General features: G+C 46.8%; 1 protein-coding gene across 5 annotated transcripts in view; it reads left to right on the plus strand.

Annotated features, from left to right (window-relative positions):
- Positions 1 to 13,751, plus strand: part of TBC1D8 (TBC1 domain family member 8) — a 132,673-nt gene that overhangs the window by 27,073 nt on the left and 91,849 nt on the right. The window lies entirely within an intron of this gene.

Here is a 13,751-nt window from a genome sequence, read left to right on the forward strand (position 1 = left end):
CATCACTCGCTGATTGTAGTATTTTTTCGACAGCTTCCTAAGTAATGAACTGCAAGTACTTCTGGCAGCTGATAGACCTGGGCTGTGTACCAGTACAGGGACCGCGTCCCTAAGAAAACTGGGGAACAAAGTCACATTTGTTCTGGTCCCTGAGTTCAGGGTTGGCTTATGGTGGGCTTCAGAGGTGATGTTCTCTGCTCTTGGGGGATAACCCTAACTGACCTCATCATTTCAGCTGAGGGTTGACTTAGATTCCTTGCCACATCTTCTCAGCCAGCTGAGTGTACTGTATTAACAGCAGGTTTTTTTCTCAAATTTGAAGTGTTGTTTTTTAGTGTTGGTATTTTTGGATTTGGAGACTAGAAATGTGGTAGTTTTCATCTTGGTTAGCCTGCAAGCAACCCTTATAGAGCTGTCTACTTATAGCTGTCTCCAGCAGTGATTTTTAGGAAATCTGAAGCAGTTATTATAGAGCCTTGAAATAGGAAGTGAGCTTGTCTTAGTCACCCACTGCTTAGATGCCCTGTGTAATGATGACACTTTTTTTTATACATGTGTGTACAGAAAGAGAAGAGGTTTGAATTCTTTTTCTGTTGGAGATTGTAATGAATCCTCCACCTCCTCTCTTCTGCTGTTTCTGGAGGCCTCTGACCTTGACTTTGTGTCGGAGATCCAGTGGCAGTGGGAGGGAAGCGCTCACTGGTTGGCAGGAGGGTTTATGGCTTCAGTTCTTGCTCCAGGATCCTCTTGCCGAATCTAAACAACCAGCTGTCTATCAACGAATCCAGGGACAGGACAGCACAGCAGGGGGTGGAGATTGAGTCCAAGCACCAAGCCCATGGCCGATGTTTAATCACTCGTGCCTACATAATAAAACTCTGGTGAGTTTCATTACTCTAAACACCGAGGTTTAGTGTAGCTTCTTGGTTGGTTGGTGAGTATGCTGATGTGCCAGGAGGGGGATGCCCCCTGACCCACAGGGAGAGGCCATGGAAGCTCCCTGTCGGGGACTCTGCGGACCTTTATGTGTTTTCTGCATGTGACTGTTCCTGAGTTGTATCTTTGATCATAAAACTGTACCTGTAAGTATATATAGCCCCCAAAAAACAAACAACTGACTCCTCTTTTTTTTTGTAAGGTAGACCTACATCTGTGACAGTATACTGGTCTTTAAGGTGCTTTGTTCCAGTGTGTGGGAAGCACATTCTGTCTTTGGAGTAGTGGTGAGACTCAATCACAGGGTGAAACAGCCCAAGAACACAGCTTACACAGATTGTCGCGGGGGCAGGTGAGATCAGGTACACGACTTAGCCATGCACACTGGTTTGGAGCGTGCTTGAGAAGTTGCATCTTGGGGCAGTGGCTCCACAATATTTTTGTGGTTGTGGCCTACTCTGAATACTGCTAGAACTGTCGCTAAGCAAATTAGCCACAGTGCTAATTTGCACCATATACAACCACTGAATACTGCTGGAAGTCCTTGCCAGAGCAACCGGGCAGGAGAAAGAAATAAAAGGCATCCACATTGGAAAAGAGCAAGTCCAAGTATCCCTGTTGGCTGACAATGTGATCTTCTATCTAGAAAAGCCTAAAGACTCCACCAGGCTGGTCACGATGACTGTTGCCCAGGCTGGAGTGCAGTGGTGACCATAGCTCACTGTGGACTGGAACTCCTGGGCTCAAGTGACCTTCCTGCCTCAGCCTCCTGAGTGGCTTGGACTACAGGTGTGCACCGCCATGCCCAGTTTCCTGCTCTGTTTTATGTATATATTCCTAAGACTTTTACCTGTGTGTTTTGGTAAACACAGGCGCTGGCTTGACACTGTGCCATGCCTTTCGCCTTTGATTGGCAGCTGCTTACATACCCACATCACGTTGCTGTGCCACCTGCTGGACCTGATTTTTTTTCTCCAACAAATATCACCATACAAGTCTATATTCCTGGTCGTGGCAAAGCACATTTTACACCTTGATCAGTGTTTGACACCAATGTGAAGGGCTCACAGTGGTGTTGCTCTGAACTCTGCATACTGTTGAAAAACACAAGTGGATCTGTCTTCAAAATTTGGGGGAACTGTTTTGTTTAAAAATTTATTTTACAGCCTTTAATTGAAAACTCAAATAGTCGAAGAGTTCATTTTGGTTTCATGCACAGTATTACATTTATGCAACCAAGCTATCAAAAGGACTGGCTGTCCTTGGGAATGAAACTTAACAAAACCGTCAATAGAGTATTATTTGAAAAGATTGTTTTCAGTCATGAACTAGCTATTTAAATGAGAAAACAAATGTAATGATGCTTTCTGTCATGATTTTATAAATGTCAATTGTAGGAAATTGGAAAAATAAAGGAAAAAGAAAAACTCATAATCCCACAGTTAACCTTTTTGTATTGATTTCCTGGCATTATCCGTGCTTTTTTTTTTTTTGAAATGGAGTCTTGGCTGGGCATGGTGGCTCATGTCTATAATCCCAGCACTTTGGGAGGCCAGGGCGGGTGGATCACGAGGTCAGGAGTTCGAGACCAGCCTGGCCAGTATAGTGAAACCCCGTCTCTACTAAAAAATACAAAAATTAGCTGGACGTGGTGGCGCACGCCTGTACTGTAGTCCCAGCTTCTTGGGAGGCTGAGGCAGGAGAATCACTTGAACCCAGGAAGCAGAGGTTGCAGTGAGCCGAGATCATGCCATTGCACTCCAGTCTGGCGGCAGAGCAAGACTCCATCTTGGGGGTGGGGGGGAAAGAAAAGAAATGGAGTCTCGTTGCGATGCCCAGGCTGGAATGCAGTGGCGTGATCTTAGCCCACTGCAACCTCCACCTCCCGGGTTCAAGCGATTCTCTTGCCCCAGCCTTCCAAGTAGCTGGGACTACAAGCGCCTGTCACCACACCTGGCTGATTTTTGTATTTTTGGTAGAGATGGGGTTTCACCATATTGGCCAAGCTGGTCTGGAACTCTTGACCTCAGGTGATCCACCTGCCTTGGCCTCCCAAAGTGCTGGGATTATAGGCATGAGCCACTGCCCCTGGCTGCATTTTGTTTATATAATTGAACTCTGTATATCAGTCCTGTGTCTTTTCACTTACCGGAATAATAGCCTTGTGCTATGGTCTAAATGTTTGTGTCCCTCCCACATCCATATGTTGAAACAGAATCACTGACAGGATGGTATTAGCAGCTGGGGCCTTTGAGAAGTGATTACGTCTTGAAGGTGGAGCACTTAAGATGGGATTAGTGCCCTTACAAATGAGACCTCAGAGAGCGCTCTCCATCCTTTCACCATCCTGGGACACAGCTCTAGAAGGCACCATCTTTAAACCAGGAAACGGGCCGTCACCAGACACTGCATCTGGGATGTGAGTGCCCATCCCTCTCCAACTCTCTGCTGTGTGACCTTGTAGCAGCTACAGAGCCTCCCTGAGCCCTGGGAATAGGACTGTGTCCACCTCTAGTGTGGCAAGGCTTTAAACAGAGGCGATGAGTGGGTGGAGCTTGTCGCAGTCCCTGGCACGTGTCATGTGTCTGATACGTGTTAATGATGGGAGGGACTGAAATGACATGTTCCAACAGGCACAACTGATAACAACCTTATAAAGGGTAGAATAGAGTATTACTTTATAGTTTTGTCAACAAAGTCCTTTGGAATTCTTTTTCTCTGACTTATTTTTTTCTATTCCTCAAAAGAGCTCTTTGGTGATATGAGATACTGTAATATGTTTTCTTAGGAAAGAGGGAGGTTTGCCCGTTCATAGGATCTGTTAGGTTAGGCTCTTCAATGTTATCATGCTGCTTGTGAGTTCAGTATTTCTAGGCAGCTGAATTTAATAGGGCTAAGGAGTTTAAAAAAAAAAAAAAAGAACATAAAGACACCCTGTAATGATTGCTGCACATCCAGCTGTAGTGTAGGCATTGGCTCTCAGCTTTCAGGTGTCATTGCCCCACTCAGACGTGCTTCTGGGCGTGGGAGTGTGCATGTGTACATGTGCCGTGCCTTCTGAGTACTTTCTCTCGAATGGCCTTATGTCCCTAGCCCGTGGTTGTGAGCCAGCTGTTGTTAAGGCCAGACATGAGTCACTGTCCATGGGACCCTTGGCTCTGTTCAGAACTTCCTGGGACTTTGTATCCTACCCAGTGTTTCTGCCACCAGGTTGAAACTGAGATCGACGTCTTTGCCTGGGCCTTCTATCCTTTTGCATTTAGCTATTTGATGAATGACACTGACAGGTAGTTTCTTCCTAAACGTAGGCTGGCTTTTTCCTGCCTGTACTTTATGTTCTCCTAGGCAGATTTTAGCGGGCCAATGTATCGGATAACAAAGGCCCCTGCTTAGTTGTACAAATAATGGGATAGACACAGTTGTTCGTACCCTTGGCCGCACACACAGGTGAGAGCCTGGAGAACTGTCAGTAGCCCAGGCCAGACCACAGACCGCTAGCATCTCTGACATTGGGATTTCAGAAACTCTCCAGGGGATTCCAGAGCTCAGGCAGGATTGAGAACCAGTGGAGCAACCCACAGCGCAGCCTAAGATGTGTTGGACACCAGGAAGGGTGGGCACCAGGAAAGCCGGGCACATAAGAGATGGTGTGAGTTGGGAGTGGCGGCCAAAGAGGCAGAAGGATCAGGATGACCCTCCAGCGTGTTGTGGGCAAGATACGAAGGGGGTCTTCATGCTGCCCTCCCGGTCTGAGGAGCTGGGTTTTGAATGATGGAGCGTCCTTGTTGCCACCCCCACCTCGGTGTTGCTGGTGGTGGAGTCAGGGACCCTCTCTGCACTGTGGAGAATGGACCTGGGGTGACGGCGTGAGGGAGATCTAGCTTTCTTGGGCCCCTAGGTCACTTGGATTATTTTGCCTGTTCCGTGGAGGGAGCAGCTTCAAATTCATCACTTTTATCAGCAGGAGAGACTATTACCTTCATGTTGCAGATAAGAGAGCTAAGGCTGGAATATTTGATTGGTGTCCTTTCAGGGACCGGCTGTAGAAGAATTGTCTGGATGGGGGCTGGATGCAGTGGACAAAGAAGAAAGGGGCAGCAGGTGCCTTCTGCTTCTCTGTAGTTTACAAGGTGAAAGTCACTAGAGAAGTGGAATTGCAGCTTAAGGGCAGACACAGTGGCAGAGTCAAGAGCCTGAGGGAAGAGGGAACAAGAGAAGATCCTAGAACAGTGGTCCTGGTCTTGGCTGCACAGTGAGTCATAGAGGATCCTGTGACAATGCCCGTGCCCAGGCAGCACCCCAAACCAATGGCATCAGACGCGAGTGGGGCCCAGGCCGACTCTGCATTGCAGCCAAAAGTTGAGAACCCCTGCTCTAGAAGGAAATCCAGGGAGTTAATGCAACCACATCTAGAAGGAAAGGAGTCAGAGGTGTTCTCATCTCTTCTGAGCCTGGTGGGAGGGGAAGTAAAGGAGTAGAGATGGGACACTTATAGCAGGGAGGTGGGTACCAGGTAAAGTGTGGAGCCATCCGTAACTAGGGTGGTTTGTATCTCACTCATATTGTTCCCCTGTTGGCTGGAGGGGGCTTCATGTTGGGGAGACATGGAGGGCCAGGGGGACTTAGTTGTAGGTTCATGTGGAATAGCTACTGGAAAACATGCATTGCCCATGGTTCTCCATATGGGAACTGCCTGAGGAGCCCTAAAAATTCTGAGGCCTTCTTGATTTCATTCTCAGCTAGATTGTTATTGGTGTGTAGAAATGCTGTGATTTTTGTATGATGATGTAGCCTGAAACTTTACTGAATTCATTTATAAAATCTGAGAGTCTTTTGGTGGAGTCCTTTTTTGGGGTGGGGTGGCGGAGACAGGGTCTCAGTCTGTCATCCAGGCTGGATTGTAATGATGTGGTCACAACCTCTGCCTCAACCTCCGCCTCCCAGGCTTGAGTGACCCTCCCACCTCAACCTCCCAGGTAGGTGGGATCATAGGCCGTGTGCCACCACACTCAGCTAATTTTTGTATGTTCTTGGTAGAGACGGGGTTTCACCATGTTTCCTGGGCTGGTCTTGAACTCGTAGACTCAAGCAATCTGATGGCCTCGGCCTCTCAGAGTGCTGGGATTACAGGCGTGAGCCACTGTGCCCAGCCTGGTGGAGTCTTTTTTTTTTTGGACTGAGTCTCACTGTGCCACCCAGGCTGGAGTGCAGTGGCGTGATCTGTGCTCACTGCAAGCTCCGCCTCCCGGGTTCATGCCATTCTCCTGCCTCAGCCTCCCAAGTAGCTGGGACTACAGGGGCCCGCCACCTCGCCCAGCTAATTTTTTTGTATTTTTAGTAGAGCCGCAGTTTCACCGTGTTAGCCAGGATGGTCTCGATCTCCTGACCTTGCGATCCACCCGCCTTGGCCTCCCAAAGTGCTGGGATTACAGGCATGAGCCACTGCGCCCGGCTACCTGGAGTCTTTGGGCTTTTCTAGATAGAAGATCATATTGTCAGCCAACAGGGATAATTGGACTTGCTGTTTTCCAATTTGGATGCCTTTTATTCCTTTCTCTTGCCCAGTGGCTCCGGCTAGGACTACCAGCACTACATACAATTGCATTTGGACCCCCAAAATTTATACAAATGAAAAAAAAAAAGTGCTGAAATCCAGGCCCCAACCTGGCCCATTAGAACCCAGGGCTCTGGAGGTAGGGCCTAGGGTACGTGGCAGTTTGGGTGTGTTGCCAGGCAGTCCCCTCCCCACGTTGAAGGGAGCTCAGTCCTCACTCATTCGTGACTTTGTGGTTGATGATGAATGTGATAAGAGTGGCATTTGCTATTTCAGGAACTTCAGCAAACCAGCATTGTATTCATGTCAAGGAGAAGGAAGTTACTGAGAGAAGACTTTCCAGTGTCCCTGCAAGAGGCTGTCCTCCCACCCCCTTCCGTATGGAGAAATTAGAAGGAGGTCACCCTTTTTAAAGGTTAAAAAAAAAAAAAAAAAAAAGGCCGGGCACTGTGGCTCAAGCCTGTAATCCTAACACTTTGGGAGGCTGAGGCGGGTGCGGATCACGAGATCAGGAGATTGAGGCCATCCTAGCTAACACGGTGAAACCCCGTCTCTACTAAAAATCCAAAAAAAATTAGCCGAGAGTGGTGACGGGCACCTGTAATCCCAGCTACTCGGGAGGCTGAGGCAGGAGAATGGCGTGAACCCAGGAGGCAGAGCTCGCAGGGAGCCAAGATGGCGCCACTGCACTCCAGCCTGGGCGACAGAGTGAGACTCTGTCTCAAAAAAAAAAAAAAAAAAAAAAAAAGTTCTGCCACCTAACCAACTGTCATACGCTTTGAACGTATGGGTGCCTCCCAGCTGAATCTGCCCTTTATTGGACTCAGATTATTGACAGATCAGGGCAATAGGTAAAGTAAATAGCAATGTTAATGGCTAGTAAATAGAAATTGGTTATGAAATCCACTTTGGGTCCAGAAAGATGGGCTGGGTGAGATGGTCAGTCTATTGTGGGAGGCTTTGGAGAGCCATCACGTTGTATATTTAAAGCTCTTTCACTCTCTGTGTGGAAAAGAGCCAGGCCCTGAGTTGGGCATTGTCTCAGTTTCTGAGGGCTGATTCCCCAACTAGGTGGCTTAAAACAACAGAACCACAGTTCTGGTGTCCAGAAGTCCAAAGTCAGCTTGTCCACCATGCTCCCTCTGAAACATGTAGGGGAGTTCTTCCTTGCCTTTCCCGGGGCTCTGGGGGTTGACTGGCATGCTTTGGGGTTCCTCACAGCTGCATGGCTCCATCCTTGCCTCGGTCATCACATAGTGCTCTCCCCGTGTGTCTGTGTCTTCAGTGGCTGCTTGTGACAACACCAATCACATTGGATTAAAGGCCTGCCTCCTCCAGTATGACCTCATCTTAAATAACATTAAATTTCACTTCTCGGCTGGGCGTGGTGGCGCACATCTGTAATTTCAGCACTTTGGGAGGCTGAGGCAGGTGGATCACTTGAGACCAGGAGTTTGAGACCAGCCTGGCCAACATGGCAAAACTCCATCTCTACTACAAATACAAAAATTAGTTGGGCATGGTGGTGTGCGCCTGTAATCCCAGCTGCTGGGGAGGCTGAGGCAGGGAGAATTGCTTGAGTCCAGGAGGCAGAAGCTGCAGTGAGCTGAGATTGCATCACTGTACTCCAGCCTGGGGGACGGAGCGGGAGACTCTGTCTCAAAAAAAAAAATTCACTTCTTTTAATTAATACTAGCTGACATCACACCTGCAATGTGGCCCTATTTTAAAATAAGGTAACATTCTGAGGTGTGGGGGATTAGGATTTCAACTATCCTTTTTGGAAGGGGTGAGTTGGCGCCTTCCACAATTCAGCCTGTAAGAGGCAAGTGGGCCCAAGGACTTTGCACCTGCTTGTTTAATCTCCACGCAGACCAATGTGGTGGGGATGGTCCCCGTTGGACCCACGAGGAAACAGACTGAGAGAGGTGAGGCTGCGTACCCAAGCCACACAGCTGATACAGAGCAGAATGAGGATTGTGACTCTAGAGCAGTGTACAACTTCTGTAGGTTAGACCAAACATAGGTTCTTTTATGACTTCCTCGGACTAGAGTCCATATGTCTTTTGGGCATTCTCAGGGCCCTTGTGGACATTACGCATCTGAGGGCAACCAGTCAAATACTAAGATAGTACTTCCCTGCCTCCTCACCCGTTACCAGAAGGAAACTTGGAAACATGAAGTTGGTCTGATTTGTTGAAGAGGGTAAGATTTGTGGAGATTTTTCTTATATTCATTTTTGTTTCCATTCTGATAGCTGTAACAACTTATGCATATTTTAAATGGAATCAAGAGGAGGTTTTTAGAGCTTTGGTAATAATCAGCACCCTGCCGAATGCTGCTGGTCTCCTGGAATCCTTTTATGTTGTCGGTCTTACCTGATGAAGACTTGCCCCCTCTCTCCTGGTGGCTGGCCTCACTGGCGTGTGCGTGAGATCAGGTCATGGGATGTCCGGGGTCCTGGTGGTGATGGCCCAGTTCCATCACCACCACTGCTCCTGTTCCTGCAGAATAAACGTCAGAGCATTTTGCAAACAAGTACTGTGTCTGGTTTGTCTCAAGGATCCAGAATCTTTTTTTTTTTTTTTTCCCTGAGACAGGGTCTTGCTTTGTCACCCAGGGGCTGGGGTGCAGTGGTACAATCTCAACTCACTGCACCCTCTGCCTCCTGGGTTCAAGCAATTCTTGTGCCTCGGCCTCCCAAGTAGCTGGAATTACAGGCAGGGACCACCACCCCCAGCTAATTTCTACATTTTTAGTAGAGACGGGGTTTCACTGTGTTGGCCAGGCTTGTCTTGAACTCCTGGCCTCAAAGATCCACCCGCCTCAGCCTCCCAAAGTGCTGGGATTACAGGCATGAGCCACTGCTCCTGGCCGAGATTCAGAATCTTGAAGGCTGCAACTTCCCCTAAATGGAAGGCATTGAACAATTAGATTTCAAGATCAGAATTCCCAGTAGAAAACTCCTCCTAATAAAGAGACGTCCATGAGTCTGAGGAAGTAAATTGCTCCCGCTAAGGCTCCTCCACTCCATCTTATTAAATTTTAATTTTGTTTGTTTTTTTCTAATGACTGGCTCCATGTCTGTTTTTCCCACAGGTTATCTGTTTGTGGATGTTGGTGGAGATGCATCTTGGGGTCAAAAGGACAGATCTTCTAAAGATAGATTGGGTGACCGCTGTCTGTCATAATGTGTGATAGCCTTAGAGACAGAGTGAGCTGTCATTTTATCCTTACTCTTCCCTTTCTTCCTTGTCTCTACCTTGGAGACTGTCGGGATCCACACGTGGCTGAGCCCCGATCCAAAGCTTTCTTGGTAGCTGGAGAAAGCGACAGGTTCTGTGAAACAGCCCAGTTGGCAGTGTTTTACAGACTAACTCTATGTATTGTCACTGTATGGGGAAGTCAGACCAGGGACCGTGGGGCCAGCTGACTTCCTTATTTCCATGGGGTGGGACCCCTGTTCTGAGTGTTTGCCTTCCTTACCTCTAGCTTGCCCTACTCTCCTACGTTCTCTGCTTTTTAGAATTAGTGTTTAAATTCCCGTATGTATGACCCTACAGAAGAGAAGACAGTGTCTGAGAGTGCACTTTTAGTACCTGCTGAAATGTCTGCACTGTGTCCTTCTTTTTAAAACCAGAACAAAGTAAAAACAAAAAGAAACTGTTGAGTCCCTGATATAAATTTAGTTACTGACACAGTATCTTCTGCCCAGTCCAGGATGAGATTAGTAGGGTACTGTAACAGAACCATGTAACTGTTGTGTTGCAAATTACTGAAAGAGAGTGACGTATGGCAGGCTTTGAGTAATCGGATTTCAAGATCAGAATCCACAGTGAACAAAATTCCAGGTACTTGGAGCATACGGAAAAAGTTTCCTGTGAGTTTAAACAACTGGGTTCTTTGAATTTATTCTACTGAAAGGGCTAATTAAACAAATATTTATTGAGGGCACAGCAGGAACCAGGTATGCCAGGTGCTGGGAAAGATAAAGGATCTCAGCCCTTACCCTTGTACCCCCTTATATGTGCACTTATGAAAGCTTCTGTAGTTTGTAAACATCTGACATTTAGTTGTAGCAAAATAGGTATTTTATGCCTCTGTTGTTAAAGATAGAAATGTTGACATAAAAATCAATTAAGTATGAGCTTTACAGCAAAGGTTGTAAAGGGTGTTGGAAACAGTCGTGCCAAACACTTTTGTGCTAAGCCTGACTGCTTTTAGTATACCTGCACACTTTCAAGATGAATGGAACCCACTGTGGCCTCACTGGCTGCAGTTTGCAAATGATTCATCCTTCCCCCAGGGGAGGATTAATCAACTAGAGTGTCCTGAGCACATAGTGGGTGTTCACTAGATGGTTGTTTGTTTTAGGAATTGCACGAGAGTTGCTGTGTTGAAGTGCATGTAGCTTGGTGAGCCTGATGAAGCAGGCAGACTCGTTCCTTTTCAAGATTTGTTTGCAGTTTTACAGGCTCCCTAGGGAGCTCTTTTCCACGTGAGGAGCCGGAATCCACTGCGGAGCACCGTTTTTTATTTTGAACTTGAGCTTATGGAGTTGTCTTCCTTCACTGACCCCTTTGCCTCTCCTATTGATTTCCATTTTGCAAAGGAGGCACTCTGGCCTTGTCTTATTTATAGGTTTTTCTCTGATCCATGAGTGCCTTCAAGCTCCATTTCCTGCCTTTTATTATGTACAGGGCCATTAAACAAGAGTGTGGTTTGCAAGGTGGAGGCAGAATTGTGCCTGGAACAGCATACAGGGCTGTCAGGCAGCAGGCGGTATTTGTGATTAAATCTGGCTGGGAAACTGATTTGTGCATCATGGGCTGTGAGTCTCGCTGAACGAGTTTAACAGCCTTTCTGCAACTGTCTCTAAGCATGAAACAAGAAATCTTAGTATTTCATGTTCAGTCTTGTTTGTGTTTTGTTGATTTTTTTTTTTTTTTTTTTACTTCCAATTCTCAGTATCCTGTGTGGGAACTGAATTGTCTAAATTTATGGCTAGTAAGGAAAGAGGCTAGAAGGACACATACCAGTTGGTTATTGCTGAGTGGCAAGATGAGCGATTAAGCTTAGTTTTCTTCTTTGTGGTTTTATATGTTTTCCAAAATTCTTTAATAAAAATGGATTAATTTTGGAATCCGGGGAAAATTGCTTTTAGGAGGACAAATTGAGATTAGACTTTATTAGGGTGGGTTTTTGGAAAAAATACTCTTTATAACTGGTTCTGTTGATGTTATTTTGGGAGTACAGGTAATACCTGTTGGGCTTGTTAAAATGGGATGTCGAAAGTGATATTTTATTCAGACTCAAATGGGAAGTCTTGTGTTACAGCCTGCACGGGTATCAGAGCTCACTGGGCTGTTAAAGTACTTGACCCAAGGCAGTTACTGTCTCAATGAAATGGAGAAGTAGTCAGAAATGTTTCAGCAAGGGTTCTCTTGACATAACAGAAACTGGCAAGAGAGTGCTGCCTGTGACACAATATAACAACATAGTGTCATATTGTTCTAGTCTTCTTGCTTTAGGGGCCACTGGTCTCTAAGGGAGGAAGGTTTGGGATTAAAATGGGCTTGTCTGCAAAGAGCCCAACAGAAAGGTAAGGGTGGGTTACACAAGGTTGGAACCGTCAGGACCATGAGTGGCCAGTACCCTGAGCAGTCACGCCTCCATTCATGGCCTTTGGGAGACTGAGAATGGCACCTCAGTGTCCAGGGAAGAGCTGTGGGTAATCCTGGATTGTCCTGCGTTTGGCAGCGGAGGTGGAACAGGCTGTTCCAGTCTAACCCTGATGTCTCTGGCACCTGGCATTTCATTTGAAGACTGTATCAGATCTGAAAGCCAAGCTCTTTGTGACATCTTGATTTTCCTTCTCCCATTATGGCCCTAGCCTTTCATTTTATAGACTTGAATCATCTGTTCACAACGAGAAATGGAATCTAATTGCTCTTCAGAACCATCACGGCAGGAGACCACCTTAGATCAATGGATGGCCAAGTGGATAGATGTGCCTGGGGAGTTTTCACAGAGCTGTATTCCTTAAAGCCACAGCAACAAGTGTGAGAAAGACACAGCAGTGACTGGGTTTGGAACTGGCTGCTGTGTTGCTAAGGATTCTTGCTGTCATGTGTTTGAGCATGATATCACCCTGCTTGGAGGCCCAATACAACAGGACCCCTACGTTCAGTCTGAGGCAAAGCAGATGACTTGGTCCCCATCCAGGCGTTATTTATGGAGCAGCTGGAAGACTGTGTCAGGGGTGAGCGATGAGGACCCAGAGCACGTATATGTTCAGATGGATTTAGGATTCATTGCTTGGGGGATGAGGTTAGGAAAAGTTGTTTTTCTATTTACATTAGAAGCCCAACTGCAGAAATCTCTGACCACTAGAATTTCACAGGTTGTTTTTTTTTTTAAACAAAACAAAACAAAAAACTGTGGTCAAGTACACAACATTTGACCATTGTAACGATTGTTAAATGTAGACTTTGGTGGCATTGCGTACATTTGCATTGTTGTGCCACCGTCACCACCAGACATCTTCGGGATTCTTTTCATCCTGCAAAACTGACTCTCTGCACCCAATAAAGAATTTTCAGGTTCTGAATGAAGACTCGAACCAATTTCTCCTTCCTTTAATTCAGTGTGAATCGGATGGTCAGTCCAGGCAACGTAACTCTCCCTGGACACCTAGGCTAGCAGCCACACCCATTGTCCTCTCTTGGTTTCCTGAGAAGGCTTTCCTGAGAAAGCAGAGGACCCTTGTGTGGATGTCGTCATTCCCATGTATCTGGGGGCACCATGTGCGGGTGACTGCTCGTTCTGTTCCTAAGAATGAGGGCCAGCATCCCTCCCTTGCAGTACCCTTGAAATGCTCCTCCGGACCTGCCCTCGCGCACACACTCAGGCATTCGTGTTGTGGATTCGGCAGGCTTGTTCCACCAGCTGTGATGGGCACAGGACCGCCCATGTTGTCTGTTTAGTTATAAACGATGAGCTCGTCAGGTTGCCACTGCTGGAGCATCCTGCATGGTATGGTCGCCCTGCAGCTTTGCCCGCTGCTCTGCTGCACTCCCTGAAAATAGCGGTCGTTTCTTGGTTTAGTGGGAATTTGTGGGGATCATAAGAGTGCTCATTAAGAGTAATACTGAATTATAAAATGCTTTGTAAAAACAAAATTCAAAAGTTGGGTAATTTGGATTATTAATTTTACTTTGAATAGGTAGATTTCTCATGTCGACAATGCAAATTTCCCCAG

The sequence above is a fragment of the Papio anubis genome, chromosome 14 (genome assembly GCF_008728515.1).
Source record: "Papio anubis isolate 15944 chromosome 14, Panubis1.0, whole genome shotgun sequence".
In the NCBI taxonomy this organism is placed as follows: Eukaryota; Metazoa; Chordata; class Mammalia; order Primates; family Cercopithecidae; genus Papio; species Papio anubis.